At 36.3% G+C, this 23,284-nt stretch overlaps 1 long non-coding RNA gene across 1 annotated transcript; it reads left to right on the top strand.

Moving 5' to 3' along the window:
- The first annotated feature begins 15,115 nt into the window (after positions 1-15,115).
- Positions 15,116-15,665, top strand: LOC149194359 (uncharacterized). Its single transcript, XR_016255072.1, has 3 exons — positions 15,116-15,230; positions 15,364-15,447; positions 15,522-15,665. It is a non-coding gene; the product is annotated as an uncharacterized LOC149194359 (long non-coding RNA).
- Positions 15,666-23,284: the final 7,619 nt, after the last annotated feature.

Here is a 23,284-nt window from a genome sequence, read left to right on the forward strand (position 1 = left end):
ATATGATGATAAAGAGTTATTTAGAAAAATAAACTAATGTGTAAAGAAGTGATCAATCCCAATCTTTATAACAAGTGTGTCATGACGAGTGATAAGAAGAAAATAGACATTTCCTAAGCAAGAAGAATTCTCATGACCTTCAAAGTGAAGGTGTTGGTCAAATTCCCAGAATACCTTGGGACAAAAGAGTTTGTGAGCTTTTCCATACTAAGACGGTTGAAGATGAAAAACATATTTTCTCTCGGATTTTGGAAAACTCACTCACATATGTTGAAAATTTAAAAATATTTGCCACATTACTAGCGTTCTGCACATGTTAAATCAACAAAACTATAGCGCTATATTAACCCTTCTCTCCCTTCTTTTCTATCATTAAAATAAAATATTAAAGAATCTTCATTAATCTTTTACTTTCTTGGTAGACATTACTCACCATCATTACCATATTCCTTATTTTCCACTAAATACTCTCGAATTTATTAATTTATTTATTTTATTTCAAATCTTTTCTCCCATAAATATTTTTAAGTTTAATAATTAAACTCATTTAGATTTTTTAATTCAAACCAATTTTCCATATATATATATATATATATATATATATATATATATATATATTAAATTTTATATTTTATAAATAAATAATATTAAAATTTCTATGGGCTAGGATTCTTGGCTAAGATTTAATCTTCGTGGAACTTAGGGAAACACTCAATGACCCAAGACCTAGAGGCATCTCACAAACGTGCTCTTAAGAACCATACGCACCTCATTACTATGTTGTTTTCCTTGAATAACGGTGATGAGTTAGTGTGGAGGAGATTACTTGTCCTCGTGCTGGTTTGACAACTAAGTTAAGTGTAGTCTAACAAGACACAGGAGTTACCGAGAAAGTTATGAAAATTCCGGTCATATTTAGAGAAAATCCTGCAAGGATTTTTATAAATCCAAGTTATTGTTGTTAAACTTAAAATTTTAGGTATCCTACACGTTTTTGATGGTTCTAAATCCATTTCCAACATTGTAAATCCGAGTTATTGTTGTTAAACTTAAAATTTTAGGTGTCCTACACGTTTTTGATGGTTCTCAATCCATTTCCAACATCAACAACTGGATTCAAAGACTACCTCTACAAGATTTTTTGAAAAAATTTTGGCGAGGTTCTCATCACTTTTGACCACCCCCACAATTATTCTACTTCTTTAGAAGCTTTCTCACCATATAAAAAACAAAAATACCTCAAATCCAACTCACTTTTATTATTATTTCAAAAAATATTATTAAAAGAATAATTTTATTGTGGAGACTCTCGCCGCTTTTAACAAGCGAGGCAATTCACCATATAAAAAACAATAATACCTCAAATCCAACTCACTTTTATTATTATTTCAAAAAATATTATTAAAAAAATAATTTTATTGTCAAGATTCCAGCCACTTTTGACCACTCAATTAATTCACCATACAAAAAACAATAATACCTCAAATCCAACTCACTTCTTACTATTATTTCAAAAATATTATTAAAAAAATAATTTTATTGCCAAGATTGTGACCATCCACGCAATTCACCATATAAAAAACAATAATACCTCAAATCCAACTCACTTTTATTATTATTTCAAAATATATTATTAAAAAATTAAAATAGAGAGACCCACATGAACACCCCAAACTACCGTTACCACCACACCTCACAAGGTTTAAATTTCGAAAGAATGGAAGTTGTAATTGAACATGGTCAAATTTAGCATGTGATCTATTATTTTATTTATTCAATAATGTAATAATGGTTTACCTTCGTTTACCTTATTTAATATAGACCAAATTTAACCATGGGCAATCTAGAATGTCCTCCTTAGGTTATAAAGCCTGGAAGCTTTGTGTAATTTACATTATCTCACGAAGACATTTCCAAGCTCCTGTTAGAAATTCTGAGTGCAACTCATAGGTTGGCTATGCTTCAAGGTTGAGTTTGAAGTTGGAATTAATGGTGTGCAAGGGCGGTCTAGTCAAAGCTGAAATTCTTCAACAAGGGGGAAGTACCCAACAAATGGGAAGTATTACTCGACATGCTCAGTGCATCCATTTCTGTCAATGCTAATGGCGAAGATAGTTCACTCTTCCTCCATCCAGGAGACTGCTACAGCCTCCAAAAATCTAGTAATCCTCAAAATATTCTAATCTTCTTTTGTTTCAGACAAATTTCGTTTATTTTCTTTCTATGCCCTATATTGGGGTTGTCAATCATGTAGCTTCTTTCTAACCCACTACTATTCTTCTGAGCCCTAGTTAGGCCAAATGAATTGTGATTTTTCAGCTTTAGAAACTAACTCTAGGCTAGTGACATAAGAATTTGGAAAGAAGAGATGGGATAACCTTCCCCACCCAGTTTCACTAACCCACTACTATTCTTCTGAGCCCTAGTTAGGCCAAATGAATTGTGATTTTTCAGCGTTAGAAACTAACTCTAGACTAGTGACATAGGAATTTGGAAAGAAGAGATGGGATAACCTTCCCCACCCAGTTTCACTTTCTCACAGACCCCTTGATCTATATAAGGGTAAAAAAAGCATGCTTGAAAATATTAGGGAAAGACGGAGAGATCTGTCAAGTGGGCCTATATCATATGAAACTATGACTAAGGTTGATCTTATGCTTATTCCCCTAATGTGTCATGTTTATGTTCTTTTAAGTTGGGAGAGAAAATATTAGGAAAGACGGAGAGATCCCTTCTGTCAAGTGGGCCTATATCATATGAAACTATGACTAAAGTTGATCTTATGCTTATTCCCCTACTGTGTGTCATGTTTATGTTCTTTTTATTCTAATTGTTATGCAAATATTGTAGAAACTGCTGAATAATATTCATTTGATTTTTACACTACAATCTTTTTTCTGTAGTTTTACTTCTTAAAATAAGGGATTAGTCTCTCTCGCTTTCTCCGGCAGAACGAGATGCCTTGCCTGTAGCAGGTTTCCAACAACATGGGTATTTCTTATATTGATCAATACCTTGAGCATATCCAATAACCGGTGAAGAGCCAGCCACATCAGTGGCATATCCACCAGCGGAGCATTCTCTAAGTTTAAGGTAGCTCTCTTGTTATCGGCTTTCTTTCAATCAGTCAACTAGAACTATCCGTAAAAGTTTTTTATATTAATCCAAACCCTAGAAATAATATAAATGTTTTATGAGCGAAGTATGGAGAATACAAGTCTTTTATATTAATGCAAACCCCAGAAATAATCTAAATGTTTTATGAGCCGAAGTATGGAGAATAACTTGGTTGACTTATTCTCATATGAAATATTTCTCTCATACGAGATCTCAAGCCAGCTGGGAGCGAGTGGAGCGAAGCAACTGTAGCTCCTGAAAAGGTTAAACTGTCCACACTGTGGAGGGTATGATCATAACTGAGAGCGCAAGGGAAATTCAATGCATAACGACTAAGAATTTTTTCCTTTGGAATTAAACACCAACAATAATAATTATTTTTTCCTGATGCAAATTTATATGAGGTTTTTTTCTGGAATGACATATCAATATTATGAGGTATTTCTATAATGACATCATTAATGTTATAATGGAAACTGAAATGTTTTTACATTTTCTTTACAGAAGCATATCTGAAGTATTAGTTTGTTACGGTTCTACGTAAGTGGGAAATTGATTGCACTGCGTAAGTGGAAAATTGATTGATCCTCCTAAATATTCAATTGGCTTGTGTTGCGTTGCCTGCGTTCAGTTGAATCAAACTTACATCTTTGTCTTGGAAGTTGATGGCTCTGCGAGCAAGAATCGCTTGAATTCTAATGTCACAGCGGCCTGTTATCTCCTAAGTCTGTGATCATTGGTATTCTCGGAATTTTATACCATAAGAACAACTATGAGTTAGAAAACATCATGGGTTTTATTAGATAAGGTAACACCATGCATTAGAAAGCATCACGAGTTAAGAATAATCGGGAGAAAAAGATGGTGTATGGCCTAAATACAATGTCTTTATTTTTAATAATGTGAAGTTGAGACTTGTGTGACTAAATTTTTCGGAAAATTCTTAATTAATACAATACAATAGTAAATACGAGAAGATATTCAAATAATTAATCTATTAAGATAGTATTCATAAATTAACATACATGTGAAACAATGTATTGGATCTGATTACTTGTAGGTATTTTAAGCTTTTCAAGTAAATTCTGAGAGATGATATTCTTAAAATAAAACACACATCCTAACATTGAATGAAAACGTTTTTCAAATAATTCTTATCACCTGATGGAGATTGTCAAAAACAATCAATTTATTAATAGTAGGCAACTCAGGAGCTCACTGCTGAAATGTTGAGATACTTGTAACATCTTCTTCTTTTGAATCAGACCATATTGGTTATTGTTATTTTCAAAACCAAAATCAATGTAAAATCCATTATCAATGTAGAATCTATTAAATCATACTCAACGAACACACTGATTATTTACCGTGAAAATGTTGTGGCTCCTCTCTTCATATGCAAATCCTTTATTTTGAGACAAGACTACCTCCTTTCTGATCTCGAAACAATTTGAAATATTCTTGCTGAGCTTTGCGAGACATTCTCCTTTCACAAAACTGCTAATATTGATGTTGTGGGAACACGAGCTCTCTTACAAAATAAATGTTGATATCCTGTAATTTTGTAATGTGAGATCCATGGGAAAAGGTCCGAAAAAATATTTTGTGGTCTTCAACTCTCACTAAATCTCTCTTTACAAATTACAAACATTAACATCCCAAACATTAACCGTCCGAGCAAATGAAACATTAACATCCCAAACATTAACCGTCCGAGCAAATGAACTTGGAAATGAGAGATTTTAATGAAAGGTGAAGACAACAAAATATTTTTCCAAACCTTTTCTTGTGAATCTCACATTACAAAATCATAGGATATCATCGTTTCCGTTTATTAAGAGAGCTGGTGATTCCCACAACATCAATATTAGTAGCATTATGACAGGACAATGACTTGCAAAGCATAGCAAGAATGCATCAAATTGTTCTGAAATAAGAAAGGAGGTACTCGTCTCTCAAAATAAGATATTTGCATATGATGAGAGGACACAACATTTTCACGACAAATTATGGGGTATTTGTTGAGTATGGTCTACCAAATTTTATATTTATGTTGGCTTCCACATTGATTTTGGCTTTGGAAATAACAATAACCAATATGCTCTGATTCAGAAGAAGACGATGTTACAAGTCTCAACATTTCAGCAGTGAAGAATCTCTAAACTCCAACCATGAAGTTTCTTAAAGCTGCAGAGTTGGGGAAGGCCAGTGAAACATATTGGTACCTACTAGTAACAAATTGATTATTTTGTCAAATCTCCACCAACTGATAAGAATTATTTGAAAAACATTTCCCATTGAATGTTTCCATGTTTGTTTTATTTTATGAATATCATCTCTCACACTTACTTGAAAAGCTTGAAATACCAACAAGCGTTATGAAGTAATCGACCCAATACATTGTTTCACATGTGTGTTTTAATTTATGAATATCATATTAATATATTAATTATTTGAATATCTTCTCATATTTACTATTGTATTGTATTAATCAAAATTTCCAAAAAAGCCATACAACATCTCTTTTCTCCCCATATTCTTAACTTGTGATGTTTTCTAAGTCATGGTATTATCTCTTCTAATATAACACATGATGTTTTCTAACTCATGGTTGTTCTTATGGCATAAAATTCCGAGAATACCAATGATCACAGTTTGTTGTTAGAAAAAGTTTAATAGGGAAAAGGAGCTCGCAGTAAGGTAAGTCTTATGATAATTCTACACAGGTTGGGGCAAAGTCAACTAGCTCAAAAATAGACATAGGGATTTAATTAAAACATAAATTTTACACACAGCAAAAAACAGAGTAAAATAAAGGAGGTTGCTATAAATCTCCTTGTGAAGGATTAATACCATAACCCAACTAGCACACTTTACATTATATGTCAAAACATAAGGAAATTACATTAGAGCGATAAATTGGAGGTTTCTCCTCCAAGTGAAAAAAACACAACAATTTACTTACTGGGGTTGCAAAGTAAACTTTTGTAAAACTCATTAAAAATGGTAACTAGCACACTTTACATTATATGTCAAAACATAAGGAAATTACATTAGAGCGATAAATTGGAGGTTTCTTACTGGGGTTGCAAAGTAAACTTTTGTAAAACTCAGTAAAAATGGTTTTCACGCACCCACCAATATTTCCTCCACAATTTTCCCCTCACTGCATCAGATCTAACTTTCCCAACATACAAAGTGAATTTTACATCCATATTTATCTTAACATACAAATTTGACATTAATTACATGATATCTTAACATACAAATTTGACATTAATTACATGATAGAGAAAATATTTAATAGGCACCAAGGGTGATTACATAGTAAACAGTTTCCTAAGCTTGCAGGTGTTGTGGAGTGTAGAAAACACATTATTGAGACATTAAAAATTAATCTTGAGAATTAATTCAAGGTAAGCCCACCAGTAATAATCCACGCAGATCACTTGATCCACATATCATGTCACACTCCAAACATGACATAAAAGAAATTTTTTTTTTATTTAACATCTATTAACCATTCCATTCTTACTTTTACCTACATCACCAGATATCCTACGCAATAATATATAGGATAATGCATCTTTAATTAATCATACGAAACACCTACAAAATATATATATATATATATATATAATGCCTGTTTTAAACAACCATAAGAATCACCGAATGGTGCTTAATACACAAAGGTGATGACATTAACTATATCTATGTTTATAAGGTGCGCACAATACACAGTCCAGGTTTATGTAGTGGTTATGAAGTCTACCAAATGCAATCCACGTCATGTTATAAGTACAAAGGTCAGCTCACTATGCCATTTATTAACCTTTTAAAGTCACCACTCCCGAGATACCTCGAGCTTGCAGTCCACTGTCCGGTTCTGCCGTGGTTGGTGCATCTCCGTCCATTTGGTTTACTCAACGGCTGGATGGCACTAGCCCATGTGACACACGGTGCTTTACAGCCTGGCCGCTGGGCTAGGCAGCTTCGCGCCAAAGCTATTTGGTGGATCACCGGCTATCCGACGGTGGAGATCGTCCTTCTGCAGATCAATGGCTCTCACGATGCCACGAAACGGTAACTATGGTCTCTGTTATATATAGATGAGTTCCGTCTTCGGCGCTTGTTTTATTTCATTTTCACATTCTTCAGTGTATTGGCAGAGCGCTGCTCCTTAGCACTCTTCTGTGGTTACACAGGTCTTCGGCCTCCCACCGATATGAAGGTAATCGTTCTTCCATGCATATCCTCTGTTTGTATGTTCAGGTATTGTTAATTCCCTTCCGGACTCATGTTACAGTTCTCTGAGATTTCTTTACAGCTGAGGTTCGATTACAGTTACATGTTGTCCCATGCTTCTCTGCACAGGTTAATAAGATTTGGGTGTTTATTTGCACAGGTGGGTGTTGCCACTTCCTCTAGACAGGCGGAGATATTCCTCACGAAATCGGGGTTATCCCTTGTATCTAAACAACAACCTCTGGTAAGTCTCTGAGACTTAGCTCTCGTTTGCAGTTTTCGTCTCGGGCCTGTGCTAAGAGGTTATTCCCATGACAGGGACAGCTGGGTTTGCTCAATTCCGCCGCGAGGCTTGCTAGCCTTAGTTCTATTTCAATACTCTATAGACTGTTTCCTTTCTTTTGTAAGGTATTTGCTGGTTCTCCAGAACGCAGCCATGACTTCATTTTGAGTTATAATTTCTTGACCCGTAAGGGTTTGACTCGGTGGTTTCTATTGTATAAATATACAAGTGATAAATGATTTCAGTTTTGAGTTATACTATGTCTTTGTATTACTGAGAGCATTCGCTCTTCCACATATTTAATTTGATGGCTATTCCAAGTTGAATGCATCTGTGTATTTATATTCGGGTTCTCTGTTCCGATTTGGTTTCTTTTGCTTGATAAATGACATGGGTTTTGTGTTATCCGGCTCGATGCCTCAGCCAGCCAAGCGTGAGCCATGGCTCGGCATGAGGGGTTTCATCGCAGCGGATACCTGCTGCCAACCGGCCAAAGGGTTACATGTTATTCGCGGTTACCATGGCCGGCCTCGGCTTTCATTCTTTTCTCTCATCAATATATTTAATGTATTTAATGGCAAGAATAAGCATTGGCAATGTATATATAGGTTATCATTTCTAGATGCGTTTCTCTCTCAGATATTTCAATGAACATGTTAATGTAATGTCTCAGAGGGTTATTCTGTCTTCGACGATTTAGCAAGAAATAATGCAATTTCTGTATTTAGCCTTGTTAATACTGCTAGCCCGTTATCTCTTTCTTTTTTATTCGGCCGCGGGCCTCTCTCGTAATGATGTTGGGAATATACATGAATACTCAGGGTTTATTTCTTTGTAATACTTACAGAATATTTGTGCCTTTCGGCCGACTACAGTTTGTAAGATTATGTTCCAGGGTTTTACCCTATTTAAGTTGCAATGACTTATGTGCTTCGTTGCCTTTGCTATACAGTTAATATATTTCTAACTGCATGTGTCACTGCTCCCGCTCTTGAGTAGATTCACTCGCGTTTTCCTCCTTCCTGTATCATATACACAGGGTTTTGCTATAACGCTATTTATACATATGTCTGCATGTGTTATTATTTCCGGTTTCTTGGAATAAACTCGTCTGGTTTACTCATTCTTGTTCGTATATACATAGTTATGTCCGAGTAGGTAAACATACTGTAAATACAACCCTTAAAGAATACTTACAAGGGTTTCATTAGAGTGCTGTAACCGCAGACTCTATCATTTAATTTACACAGTAATCCGTGCCTATTTTCTAAGGCTGGATTTGTTGTCCATAATGCATACAGAGTATCCTATTTATTTCTCGACACTATTCCATAATAGAAGCAGTTAACATTCAGCTTATTTTCACTTTTCTCTGTACAGAACAATAATAAACATTTCAACTTTTAACAGTTACATAAGCAAGAAGCCATACCTGCTTCTGTGCCAAACCTCTTTATAATGCTTGTCAATCCTCTCGTCCGTAGGAAGTATTCTCTGAGCTTCCACCCCCAAGCACTTCCAGGTCCTACTCGACCGCAATATCACTGGACTTTGCCAGTCAACGCTATCTGATCCTAACGAGACGTAGCGTGCACAGGAAAATTTCCTTTTCCATTTCTGCTATCTGATCCTAACCAGCATAGCTTTCATTTTTTTTTCTTCTGCCATCTGATCCTAACCAGACTTGGCATCTTTCCCCTTTTCCTTGGGGTTTCAACTACCTCCAGGTAGTTAGGGTAACTGATTTCCCAGTTACTAACTATGATTAATCATAACTCAATTCCACATGGTACCAACACAAATGTCTTTTTATTAATAAAAACATTAACAACAGAATTACACATTTTTAAATAAAGTCTTTGTATCATAATTACTTCACTAGTTACCAGCATTTACTTTTCACAAGGGGTGTTACATCTCCCCCTCCTGAAAGTCGACATCGTCCCGATGTTGCTGCTCATTTAAAAACAGTCTGGGATAAGTATCCCTCATCATTTGTTCATCTTCCCAGGTGGCCTCTTCAGGCCCAAAGTGCTGCCACTGCACTTTAACCTGGCTGATGACCTTTCTCCGCAGCTCTACTCTTCTCTGATCTAATATGTTCACTGGTTCGACCAGGAACTCTCCTTCCGGTTCCACCTGAAACACATAACAATTAAATCAGTTGTTTTACTAGTCTTTCATTTCAGTTTACATTTGATGACAGACTTTCCTTACCTGAATGTCCTGCCAACTTATAATATGCTTAGGGTCGTACACATATTTCTTTAAAACAGATACATGGAAGACATTGTGAACCCGTATATGGCTGGGTAGGGCGAGCTGATAAGCTACCGGCCCTACTCGTGCCAGAATTTGGAATGGTCCACAAAAGCGTGGTGCCAGTTTGGCACATGCATTCCATTGAAGGGTACTCTTTCTAGCTCGAATTCTGATGTATACATGTTCACCAACTTGATATTCTTTAAATGTTCTCTTTCGGTCTGCAAAGTTTTTCTGCCTATCTTGTGCCATCTTTAGATTAGCTCGGACCCTTTTTACCATGACCTCCATTTCTTCCAGCATTTCAGGTCCTAACAAGAATTTGTCCTCCGGTCCACCCCAACTGGAGGGTGTGCGGCACTTCCGGCCATATAGTACTTCGAATGGGCTCATCTTCAAGGATGAGTGGTAGCCGTTATTATAGGCGAATTCCACTAGATGTAGATATTCCTCCCACCGCGCAGGTTGCTGCATCACATAAGACCTCAACATATCCTCCAGTACTTGATTCACCCGCTCCGTCTGTCCGTCAGTTTGCGGATGGTATGCGGTGCTGAAACTCAATTGAGTTCCTAAACCTTCAAATAAGGTTCTCCAAAAAGCTGAGGTAAACTTAACATCCCGGTCAGATATTATTACTTTCGGCAACCCATGAAGTTTAAATATATTTTGCATGAAAATGTTTGCGATTTGAGCTGCACGATAAGTTGATTGAACCGGTATAAAGTGGGCTGACTTGCTGAGTTTGTCCACCACTACCATTATTGAATCATTACTCCTTTTAGATTTCGGCAATCCGGTGATAAAGTCCATGGTTATGGTCTCCCATTTCCATTCTGGTATGGGTATTGGTTGTAGCAGTCCCGCAGGATGCTGATGCTCAGCTTTCACTTGCTGACATTCCAAGCAGCGCGCCAGATATTCTACCACATCTTTCTTCATGCCTGGCCAGTAATACTCCTTCCTTAGTGAGGTGATTAATTTCTGGTACCCAGGATGCCCTGCATAGGGGCTTCTATGATTTTCATCCAGAATCTTTTCCTTAATACTGCTCTGATTGGGTATGTAAATTTTCTTCTGAAAACACAACATACCGGCTGCATTCAAGGTATAACCTTGTTGTATTGAACGGGCATCTGAATTTTGCACCAAATGTCTCTTTTGCATATAAATCTGATCTTGTGTCGCAGCCTCCTCAATTTCCTGGTTAAGAGTGGACCATCCTTGGCTAATGCCAATCTCATAAATGCAATGCACTTTTCGACTTAGTGCATCAGCAACTCTGTTCTCTTTACCCTTTAGGTGCTTAATTTCGAAATCGAAATTTCCTAGAAAGTCCACCCATCTTGCCTGTCTTGCGTTTAAGGTAGGTTGACTAAAGTAACTAGTCAGACTGTGGTGATCTGTCATCAACAAAAATTTCCTCCCTATTAAGTAATGACGCCACATCTTCAAGGCATGGATCACAGCTGTTAATTCCAGATCATAGGCAGAATATTTCTGCTCATGTTCTTTTAACTTTCTGGATTCATAAGCAATCACCTTGCCTTCCTGCATTAGTACTCCACCCACGCCCTCTTTGCTGGCATCTGTACAAACTACATATTCCTTTTCGGGATCTGCCACACACAACACAGGAGCTGTAGTAAGTAGATGCTTGAGCTGTTCAAAGCTCCGTTGACAGTCTGCTGTCCATCTAAATGCTTTTCCCTTCTTTTGCAAGGAGGTAATAGGATAGGCAACTCTAGAAAAACCCTCTACGAACCGCCGGTAGTACCCAGCCAATCCCATAAAAGATCGAATGTCTGCTACATCCTTGGGTGTGGGCCACTCCATTATAGTTTTAATCTTTTCGGGGTCTACAGCTATACCTTCTTTTGTAATAATGTGACCCAAATACTGGATCTGCTCTTTATAGAAATCACATTTGCTGAATTTTCCATACAGCTGGTGCTCCCGTAAAGTCTGTAACACTATCCTCAAATGTTCCTCATGCTCTTTCCTATTCCGGGAATAGATAAGTATGTCATCAATAAAGATTAATACAAATTTGTCTAAGTATTGATGGAATACACTGTTCATTAAACACATAAATGTTGCAGGCGCATTAGTCAGCCCAAAAGGCAGTACCACAAACTCGTAATGTCCATAACGAGTACGAAAAGCAGTTTTGGCTATGTCCTCGTCCTTTATCCTGATTTGGTGGTATCCTGACCTCAAATCGATTTTTGAGAAGATGGTCGCCCCCTTCACTTGATCAAACAGCTCATCAATGCGGGGTAAGGGATATTTGTTTTTGACTGTTAGTTTATTCAGCTGTCTATAGTCTATGCACATTCGCAGAGTCCCATCTTTCTTCCTCACAAACAGCACAGGTGCTCCCCAAGGAGAGACACTGGGACGGATGTACTTCTTCTCTAGCAGCTCTTGCAGCTGCATCTTTAACTCAGTCAACTCTGGCACACTCATCCGATAGGGTGCCCGGGATACTGGGGCTGCTCCGGGTATCAGCTCAATAGTGAAATCCAAATCCCTTCTGGGTGGCAGCCCCGGAATCTCCTCAGGAAATACATCTGCAAATTCTTGCACTACAGGTATATCCTTAACAGTTGCAGCCTTATCCACTGAATCTGCAAACCCCACTTGCACTGCATAAATCTGGCACTTGTTCCGGATACATTTAACCAGCTGAGAGGCTGTGATGGGACGAATCTGTACTGGTTTCTGGATGCCTTGGATTTCCTTTCCCATACCCAGCTCATCTCTATACGAAACTGTTTTTGTTTTGCAATTAATTATAGACCACCGTCTTTCCAACCAGTCCATTCCTATCAGCACGTCATAGGAACCAAGAGGGAGTACATTTAACTCAGTTGTTATGATTTGGCCAGCTAACTTTAATGGACAATTGCTGACTTTGGTTAAAACTCTTCTTTTGGTCCCGGTGGCCAGCTGTACTAGCCAAGGGCTTTTAAATTTAGTGGTTTGCAAACCACAGCTTTCTACCACTTTAGGACTTATATAGCTTAAAGTAGCTCCTGGGTCTACTAAAACAGAAACAGCTCGGTCAAAGATCTTACCTTCAAACTCAATCATAGTTGGCTGGTAATCAGCTTGCCGATCTTCCAGTGCTGCATTTATTCTGGGCATGGATCGGGCCACATCTCCTACTGTTGAAGCTTCGTAAATTTGAGATAGCTGATCGCTGTCCTTTCGATGAGGGCAGTTTCTGATATAATGGGGTCCTCCACAGCCCCAACACTGAACAGGTGGTCGGGCAGCACCTTCAGGATCCAATCTAACTTGCTGCTCACTGAATTTGGAATCTGCAGGAGGTTTGAGTCTGCTTTGAGTTCTGGTTGGATTTTTAGCACTGGCGCTTTTTGAAAATCCTTTCTGAAAATTACTGCGTGCTCCTTTACTACCCGTAGGTATTTTGCTGCCTCGTTTATCTGTCCAACGCTTTCCAGGGTTTTCTCCTTTTGATTTATTCTGCTGATAACACAGTCTTGCCTTTCGGATAGCTTCGTCCATGGTTTTTGGATTGTCGAACTCTATCCTTTCCCGCATTGTTAAGGGTAGGCTACTAACAAATCTTTGCACTTTAGCCTTCTCTTCACGAATATAGGGCACATAGCGAAGCAGGGATGTAAACTTGGTTACAAACTCATCAATAGTTTGTTGTCCCAGTCGTAAATCGTGAAATTCTCGCGCCTTTTCATCATAAAACCGCTCTGTCAGGTACTTTTCTTTAAAATACCCCTGAAACTTTTCCCATGTCACATCCTGTTCACTTATTCCCCGCACCATTTTGACTTCTTCCCACCACAGCGTGGCTTTGGCTTGCAACTGGAATATAGCCAGTCTTGCCTTAAGATGATGATCGTATTCGTACACCTGAAAATACTTATTCATGTTAATCAGCCAGGCTTCTGCAGCTTCCTCAGACTCTCCGTCAAAATGAGGCGGTTTAATCTTCCTGAATTCCCCGTGTAATTCCATCCGGGGTCTTTTTGGAGTCTGGTATTCAGAGGCGTTAACAGACTTTTCTCCTCGCGTCTCTCCTCTGTCTTCTGCTTCCTCCTGTTCAGTATGATAGCTTTGTTCATCTGCTATTGGTGCTTGTTCCGGCCTCGGATGTGATTGTTGCTGATGTTGCTTATCAGATAAGCTTTTCAGGATCCTCTCCTGTTCCACGTTCAATCTGGCGTTATCTGCACGCAGCTGAGCCATTTCCTCTTTTAGTTCCTGCAATGTCCTCAGTAGTGTTGAATCGGTGGTGCGTCCTGCTGCTCCCAGTTGCACCCAAAACTCAGAATTCCCTTGAGGTTGTTCCACATTATCCGGAGGTTCCGGATTCCCATAAGGAGCACTGTTTGCTCTCCTCATTTTGCTTCTGCACAACTCATTATACAGATTTAGTTCATCTTGGGTATTGCTGAACTGTTACCATAAACTGGTTATAATCTTAAAAAAATTTCCCAAAGGTCACAGAGTTGTAAACCTTGGGCTCTGATACCAATTTGTCACACTCCAAACATGACATAAAAGAAATTTTTTTTTTATTTAACATCTATTAACCATTCCATTCTTACTTTTACCTACATCACCAGATATCCTACGCAATAATATATAGGATAATGCATCTTTAATTAATCATACGAAACACCTACACAATATATATATATAATGCCTGTTTTAAACAACCATACGAATCACCGAATGGGTGCATAATACACAAAGGTAATGACATTGGTTATATCTATGTTTATAAGATACGCACAATACACAGTCCAGGTTTATGTAGTGGTTATGAAGTCTACCAAATGCAATCCACGTCATGTTATAAGTACAAAGGTCAGCTCACTATGCCATTCATTACCCTTTTAAAGTCACCACTCCCGAGATACCTCGAGCTTGCAGTTCACTGTCCGGTTCTGGCGTGGTTGATGCATCTTCGTCCATTTGTTTTGTTCAACGGCCGGATGTCACTAGCCCACGTGACACACGGTGCTTTACAGCCTGTCCGCTTGGCTAGGCAGCTTCGCGCCAAAGCTGCTTGGAGGATCACCGGCTATCTGACGGTGGAGATTGTCCTTCTGCAGATCAATGGCTATCATGGTGCCACGAAACGGTAAACACAGTCTCTGTTATATATAGAGGGGCTCCGTCTTCGGCGCTTGTTTTATTTCACTTTCACATTCTTCAGTGTATTGGCAGAGCGCGGCTCCTTAATGCTCTTCTGTGGTTACACAGGTCTTCGACCTCCCACCGACGTGAAGGTAATCGTTCTACCATGCATATCCTCTGTTTGTATGTTCAGGTATTGTTAATTCCCTTCCGGACTCATGTTACAGTTCTCTGAGATTTCTCTACAGCTGAGGTTCGATTACAGTTACATGTTGTCCCATGCTTCTCTGCACAGGTTAATAAGATTTGGGTGTTTATTTGCACAGGTGGGTGTTGCCACTTCCTCTGGACAGGCGGAGATATTCCTCACGGAATCGGGGTTATCCCTTGTATCTAAACGACAACCTCTGGTAAGTCTCTGAGACTTAGCTCTCGTTTGCAGTTTTCGTCTCGGGCCTGTGCTGAGAGGTTATTCCCATGACAGGGACGGCGGGTTTGCTCAATTCCGCCCTGAGGCTTGCTAGCCTTAGTTTCTATTTCAATACTCTATAGACTGTTTCCTTTCTTTTGTAAGGTATTTGCTGGTTCTCCAGAACGCAGCCATGACTTCTTCTGAGTTATAATCCTCTTAACCCGTAAGGGTTTGACTCGGTGGTTTCTATTGTATAAATATACAAGTGATAAATGATTTCAGTTTTGAGTTATACTATGTCTTTGTATTACTGAGAGCATTCGCTCTTCCACATATTTAATTTGATGGCTATTCCAAGTTGAATGCATCTGTGTATTTATATTCGAGTTCTCTGTTCCGATTTGGTTTCTTTTGCTTGATAAATGACATGGGTTTTGTGTTATCCGGCTCGATGCCTCAGCCAGCCAAGCGTGAGCCATGGCTCGGCATGAGGGGTTTCATCGTAGCGGATGCCTGCTGTCCACCGGCCGAAGGGTTACATATTGTTTGTGGTTACCATGGCCGGCCTCGGCATTCATTCTTTTCTCTCATCATTGCATTTAATAACAGGAATAAGCATTGGCAATTTATTTATATGTTATCATTCATAGATGCGTTTCTCTATCAGTTATTTCAATGAGAATGTTACTGTACTGTCTCAGAGGGTTATTTTGTCTTCGACGATTTAGCAAGAAATAATGTAATTTCTGTATTTAGCCTTGTTAACACTGCTAGCCCGTTATCTCTTTCTTTTTTATTCGGCCGCGGGCCTCTCTCGTAATGATGTTGGGAATATACATGAATACTCAGGGTTTATTTCTTTGTAATACTTACAGAATATTTGTGCCTTTCGGCCGACTACAGTTTGTAAGATTATGTTCCAGGGTTTTACGCTATTTAAGTTGCAATGACTTATGTGCTTCGTTGCCTTTGCTATACAGTTAATATATTTCTAACTGCATGTGTCACTACTCCGCTCTTGAGTAGACTCACTCGCGTTTTCCTCCTTCCTGTATCATATACACAGGGTTTTGCTATAACGCTATTTATACATATGTCTGCATGTGTTATTATTTCCAGTTTCTTGGAATAAACTCGTTTGGTTTCCTCATTCTTGTTCGTATATACAGAGTTCTGTCCCAGTAGATAAATACACAGTAAATACAAACTTTAAAGGAATACTGATAAGGGTTTCATGAGAGTGCTGTAGTCGCAGACTCTACCATTTAATTTACACAGTAATCCGTGCCTACTCTCTAAGGCTGGATTTGTTGTCCGTAATGTACATAAAACATCCTATTATTTTCTCGACATTATTCCATAATAGAAGCAGTTAACATTCAGCTTATTTTCATTTTCCTCTGTACAGAACAACAGTAAACAATTCAACTTTTCACAGTTACATAAGCAAGAAGCCTTACCTGCTTCTGTGCCAAACCTCTTTATAATGCTTGTCAATCCTCCCGTCCGTAGGAAGTCTTCTCTGAGCTTCCACCCCCAAGCACTTGCAGGTCCTACTCGACCGCAATATCACTGGACTTTGCCAGTCAACGCTATCTGATCCTAACCAGACGTAGCGTGCACAGGAAAATTTCCTTTTCCATTTCTGCTATCTGATCCTAACCAGCATAGCTTTCATTTTTTTCTGCCATCTGATCCTAACCAGACTTGGCATCTTTCCCCTTTTCCTTGGGGTTTCAACTACCTCCAGGTAGTTAGGGTAACTGATTTCCCAGTTACTAACTATGATTAATCATAACTCAATTCCACATGGTACCAACACAAATGTCTTTTTATTAATAAAACATTAACAACAGAATTACACATTTTAAATAAAGTCTTTGTTTCATAATTACTTCACTAGTTACCAGCATTTACTTTTCACAAGGAGTGTTACATATCAATTGGGATTGTTGAGACTTCAACGTAAGCCCACCAGTAATAATTCACGTAGATCACTTGAGCCCACCAGTAATAATTCTCGTAGATCACTTGATCGACATATCGATTGGGATTGTAATTCACGTAGATCACTTGATCGACATATCGATTGGGATTGTGACTCACGCCGTACAACTCCATTCGAGTGCAAAGAGCGTCTCCAAGCAGGTAGCCTATGCAAATACCTCAAAAATTTAACCAAACTGCCTATAAAAACTCCAAACAGTATCCAAGTAAAACTTTATTTTAAACTTGGCTGGTTTTTTCTCTCTCTCCTTCACACATGGCTGGAATATGCACAACAACTAGCTAAAAAAATATACATGATTCACTATTATATGTATGTAGACTTTAACCACCTTATTGTTGGGTTGTTTTCTTCACTGTGCACTAATCGATCTCCACCATGTATTCAATCAATACCATGGATTAATTGTGGGCCTACATGTTAACTATGCACCAAGCTGTGCACTAATGGGTCCATTTGTTTGATTATATGTGAAACTACATAACCACATATACCTGAACTGTTGGCCTTTTGGCCTAAGATCTTCCATCAAACATAAATTTTGATTAATTGGGATATTTAAGACTTCCATATACCATTGGAAGCGTATTTGAGGTCTATATGTAATAGAAAGATGTTGTAAATTCTCATCCTATAAACATTTTGACTTGGTCATTTGTTTTTGTAAGTTGGACATTGGTGAGGCTACATCATGGTCATTTCCAAGAATAACACCCAAATAAGGTGGGGAACTGAATAGTGACTTACCATGAGTTCTTTAATAGCCCAACCGCAATCACTATCTATCAAGGACCTCATGAACTTTTACTGAGTCAAATTACATAAAAATAAAAATAAGAATAAAAATAAAATAAAATAAAAAAGTGAAATTAATATTTTTAATTATTAGTTAAAACATTTTGATTAATAAAATTATAGGAAAATAAAAATAGAAAAACATGATCTTTCTAAGAATTTGGTAGATCCCTAAGATATAGTGTGAGTTTTTGAAAATATGTTACTTGCTTATTTATTTAGATCCCACTTTTTTAATAGTTTCACCAATCATCATTAAAAACTCAAACATGATAATACCTCAATAAAAAACACACAACATATTTCCATAAACTAACATTAACCATATTCATGTTTTATCATAAAATTTTAAATAATAAGACAAAAAAACATAATTACCTTGAACTATATGGAAAATTATCATTCTTAAATTATGGTTGGTTATAATGATGTTATTGTCCATTCATTTCAATTAAATAAAATATATAGAGCTTCTTTCACATGGAAGAATTATTTTATGCATATTGTAAAAATAATATTATTGTAATTTAAATTTTTATGTTATTAAATTAAAGTTGTTTTTTGTTAACTAGGAAAAGTATTTTTTCTTAATTGAGTAAAAATCAATGTAACAATATTTCTACTATTATATTATTAAAAATTAAATTTAGATATAAATAACAACTATTTTTTCTAATAATCTAAAATAATTCCAATTCACTTCTATAAAATTATTTATTTTTAATCTTAATAATATTTTTTTACTATTTTAAAATAAAAATTAATTTTTTAACCACTATAAAATTAATAATATTTATTATGAATTTATTATAAATTAATTAGTTTTAAAAAGTTTATAGATTCATTTCCCTTTATTTATGCCTAACTTTTTCGTTATTCGTTCTAGTTTAAGATAATTTAAGGGATATTTTTTTTAATTTATTATTTTAAACTTATTTTTTAGTTTAATTATATTTTATGGAAATACTTCTTAAGTTTATATAATATATATTTAATTTCAAATTATTTTCTTTTTACCACAATTTGTTACCACTAAAAGTTTTACGGGTAACTATTTAAGTTTAAAGATGATACCCAAAGCCTAAGGAATTTGAAAAAAAATGTTATCATTCATATAATTTTATATACTTAATCTTAAGGTCAGTGCCAAATGTTATATAACATAAACTTTCCAAATAAATTATCCAAAAAAATCTTAAACTAAGTTAACTTATTCGCAATTTCTAAAAATATTTTTAACCTAATCTTTTTATTACCATCTAATTTTATATGGAATCACTATTATTTATTTATTATTCAAGATTTATTATTTCCAAATTTAAAGATAAGTTGTATGATGATAAAGAGTTATTTAGAAAAAATAAACTAATGTGTAAAGAAGTGATCAACCCCAATCTTGATAACAAGTGTGTCTTGACTAGTGATAAGAAGAAAATGGACATTTCCTGAGCAAGAACTAATTCTCATGACCTTCAAAGTGAAGCCCATGTCTGTCAATTTGTAGAATACCTTGGGACAAAAGACTTTGTAAACTTTTCCATACTAAGAGGATTGAAGATAAAACACATTTTTTCTCAGAGATTGTGGAAAACTCTCTCACATATGTTGAAATTTTCAAAATATTTGCCACATTACCAACCTTATTCACATGTTAAATCAACAAGACTATTATGCCATATTAACCCTTCTCTCCCTTCTTTTCCATCATAAAAAAAAATATTAAAGAATCTCCATTAATATTTTACTTTCTTGGTAGACATTACTCACCATCATTACCATATTCCTTATTTTCCACTAAATACTCTCAAATTTATTAATTTAATTATTTGATTTCAAACCTTTTTTACCCTAAATATTTTTGAGTTTAATAATTAAACTCTTTTTGATTTTTTAATTCAAACCAATTTTCCCCACACACACACAAATATATATATATATATATATATATTATTTTTTTATAGTAATAAATAAATAATATTAAAATTTCTATGGGCCTCTAGTAGGTTTTTTGGCTAAGAGTTAGTCTTCCTCGGACTTAGGGAAACACTCAATGACCCAAGACCTAGAGGCATGTCGCAAACGTGCCTCTTAAGAACCATGAGCATGTGGTTTTCCTTGAATAAGGGTGATGAGTTAGTGTGGAGGAGATTACTTGTCCTCAATGGTACTCGTTTGACAACTAAGTTAAGGGTAGTCTAACAAGATGAAGGAGTTGCCGTGAAAGTTATGGAAATTCCAGTCATATTTACAGAAAATCCGGCAAGGATTTTTGTAAATCCAAGTTATAGCTGTTAAATTTCAAAATTTTAGGTGTCCTACATGTTTTTGATGGTTCTCAATCCATTTCCACCATCAAGAACACCATTCAAACATTGCCTCTACAAGATTTTTTGAAATTTTTTTGCCTTCTGGCCACTTTTGACCACCCACGCAATTCTTCTGCTTCGTTATAAGCTTTCTCACTATATAAAAAGATAATACCTCAAATCCAACTCACTTTTATTATTATTTCGAAAAATATTATTAAAAAAATAATTTTTTCCTTGAGATTCTGGCCACTTTTGACCACGCTAGCAATTCTTCAGCTTCGTTATAAGCTTTCTCACCATATAAAAAACAATAATACGTCAAATCCACCTCACTTTTATTATTATTTCAAAAAATATTATTAAAAAATTATAATAGAGAGGCCCACATGAACACCCTGAACTAATGTTACCACACCTCACCAAGGTTTTAATTTTGAAAGAATGGAAGTTGCAATTGAACATGGTCAAATTTAACACCGGATCAGTTATTTTACTTATTCAATAATGTAATAATGGTTTACCTAATTTAATATAGGTCAAATTTAACCATGTGCAATCTAGAATGTCCCCCTTGGGGTATAATGCATGGAAGCTATGTGTAATTTACATTATCTCAAGAAGACATTTTCAAGCTCCTGTTAGTTTGAGAAATTCTGAGTGCAACTCATAGGTTGGCTACGCTTCAAGGTTGAAATGGTGTGCAAGGGCAGTCTAGTAAAAGCTAAAATTCATTAACAAGGGGGAAGAACCCAACAAATGGGCAGCATTAAGGGACATGCTGGCTGGATCCATTTTTGTCACTCATAATGGCGAAGATAGTTCACTATTCCTCACTCCACCAGACTGCTACAGCCTCCAAAAATTTGGTAATCCTCAAAATATTCTATTTTCCCTTTGTTGGGGACAAATTTCTTTTATTTTCTTTCTATGACCTATATTGGGGTTGTCACTCATGCCCCTTCTTTGTAACCCACAACCATTCTTCTCAGCTCTAGTTAGGCCAAATGAATTGATACTTTTAAGCATTAGAAACTAACTCTCGACCAGTAACATAGGAATTTGGAAAGAAGAGATGGGATCACCTTCCCCACCCGGTTTCATTTTCGGACAGACCTAAAAAAACATGCTTGAAACATACCTGTCACTCTTCTATATATTAGGAAAATAAGTTGAGAGAGAAAATCATGGGGAAAGAAGGAGAGATCTCTTCTATCAACAGATGGTCCTATATCATATGAAGCTATGACTAAGGTTGATCTTATGCTTATTCCCCTAATGTGTCATGTTTATGTTCCCTTTATTCCAATTGTTATGGAAATACAATAGAAACTACTGAATAATATTCATTTGATTTCTACACTACAATTTTTATTCTGTTGTTTTACTTCCTAAAGTAACGGAGTAGTCTGTCTCGCTTTCTCGGGTCGAGATGCCTTGCATGTAGTAGGTTCCCAGCAACATCTAAGCCAGGTATTTCATATATTGATCCATACCTTGAGCATTTCTAGTACCAGGTGAAGATCCAGCCACATCAGTGGCATATCCACCAGCGACGCATTCTCTAAGTTTAAGGTAGCTCTCTTGTTATCGACTTTCTTTCAATCAGTCAACTGTAACTATGAGTAAAAGTTTTTTATATTAATCCGAACCCTAGAAATAATCTAAATGTTTTATTAGCCAAGTATGGAGAATAAAAGTTTTTTATATTAAAGAAAACCCCAGAAATAATCTAAATGTTTTATGACCTAAGTATGGAGAATAACTTGGTTGAGTTATTCTCATATGAAATATTTCTCTCGTACGAGATCTGAAGCCAGTTGAGAGGGAGTGGAGCCAAGCTACTATACCTCCTGAAAAGGTTAAATTGTCCACGCTATGGAGGGTATGATCATAATAGCGTATGATCATAGCTGAGAGTGCAAAAGAAATTCAAAGCATAATGACTAAGAGTTCTTTTTTTGCCTTTGAATTAAACACCGACAATATTAATTATTTTTCGCTGTTGCAAAATTTTTGTTTTTCTGTAATGACATATCAATTATTTTTTCCTGATGCAAATATATATGACGTGTTTTTCTGTAATAGCATATCAATATTAGGAGGTGTTTCTATAATGACATCATTAATGTTGTAATGGAAACTGAAACGTTTTTACATTATCTTTAAAGAAGCATATCTAAAATAATAGCTGGTTAGGGCTCTAAGTAAGTGGAAAATTGATTGATCCTCTGAAGTGATTGAGGTGCTAGGAGTGATTAACCTATACTTTTGAGAAGTAATTGATTGCACTGCGTAAGTGGAAAATTGATTGATCCTCCTAAATACTCAATTGGCTTGTGTCACTTTGCCTCGGTTCAGTTGAATCAAACTTGCATCTTTTTCCTGGAAGTTGATGGCTCTGCGAGCAAGAACCGCTTGAATTCTGATATCACAGTGGCCTGTTATCTCCATAGTCTGTGGTCCTTTGGTATTCTCGGAATTTTATGCTATAAGAACAACTGAGTTGGAAAACATCATGGGTTATATTAGAGAAGATAATACCATGCATTAGGAAACATCATGAGTTAAGAATACCATGAGAGAAAGAAGATGTTGTATTGGTTAAATACAATGTCTTTATTTTTAATAGTAATAGCGTGAAGTTGAGACTTGTGTGACTAAATTTTTCGAAAAATTCTTTATTTAATACAATACCAGGATATTCAAATAATTAATATTATATT

This window comes from Pinus tabuliformis, chromosome 2_2, assembly GCF_031772625.1.
Source record: "Pinus tabuliformis cultivar Carrire ecotype Pingquan chromosome 2_2, CPIR1, whole genome shotgun sequence".
Taxonomy (NCBI): domain Eukaryota; kingdom Viridiplantae; phylum Streptophyta; class Pinopsida; order Pinales; family Pinaceae; genus Pinus; species Pinus tabuliformis.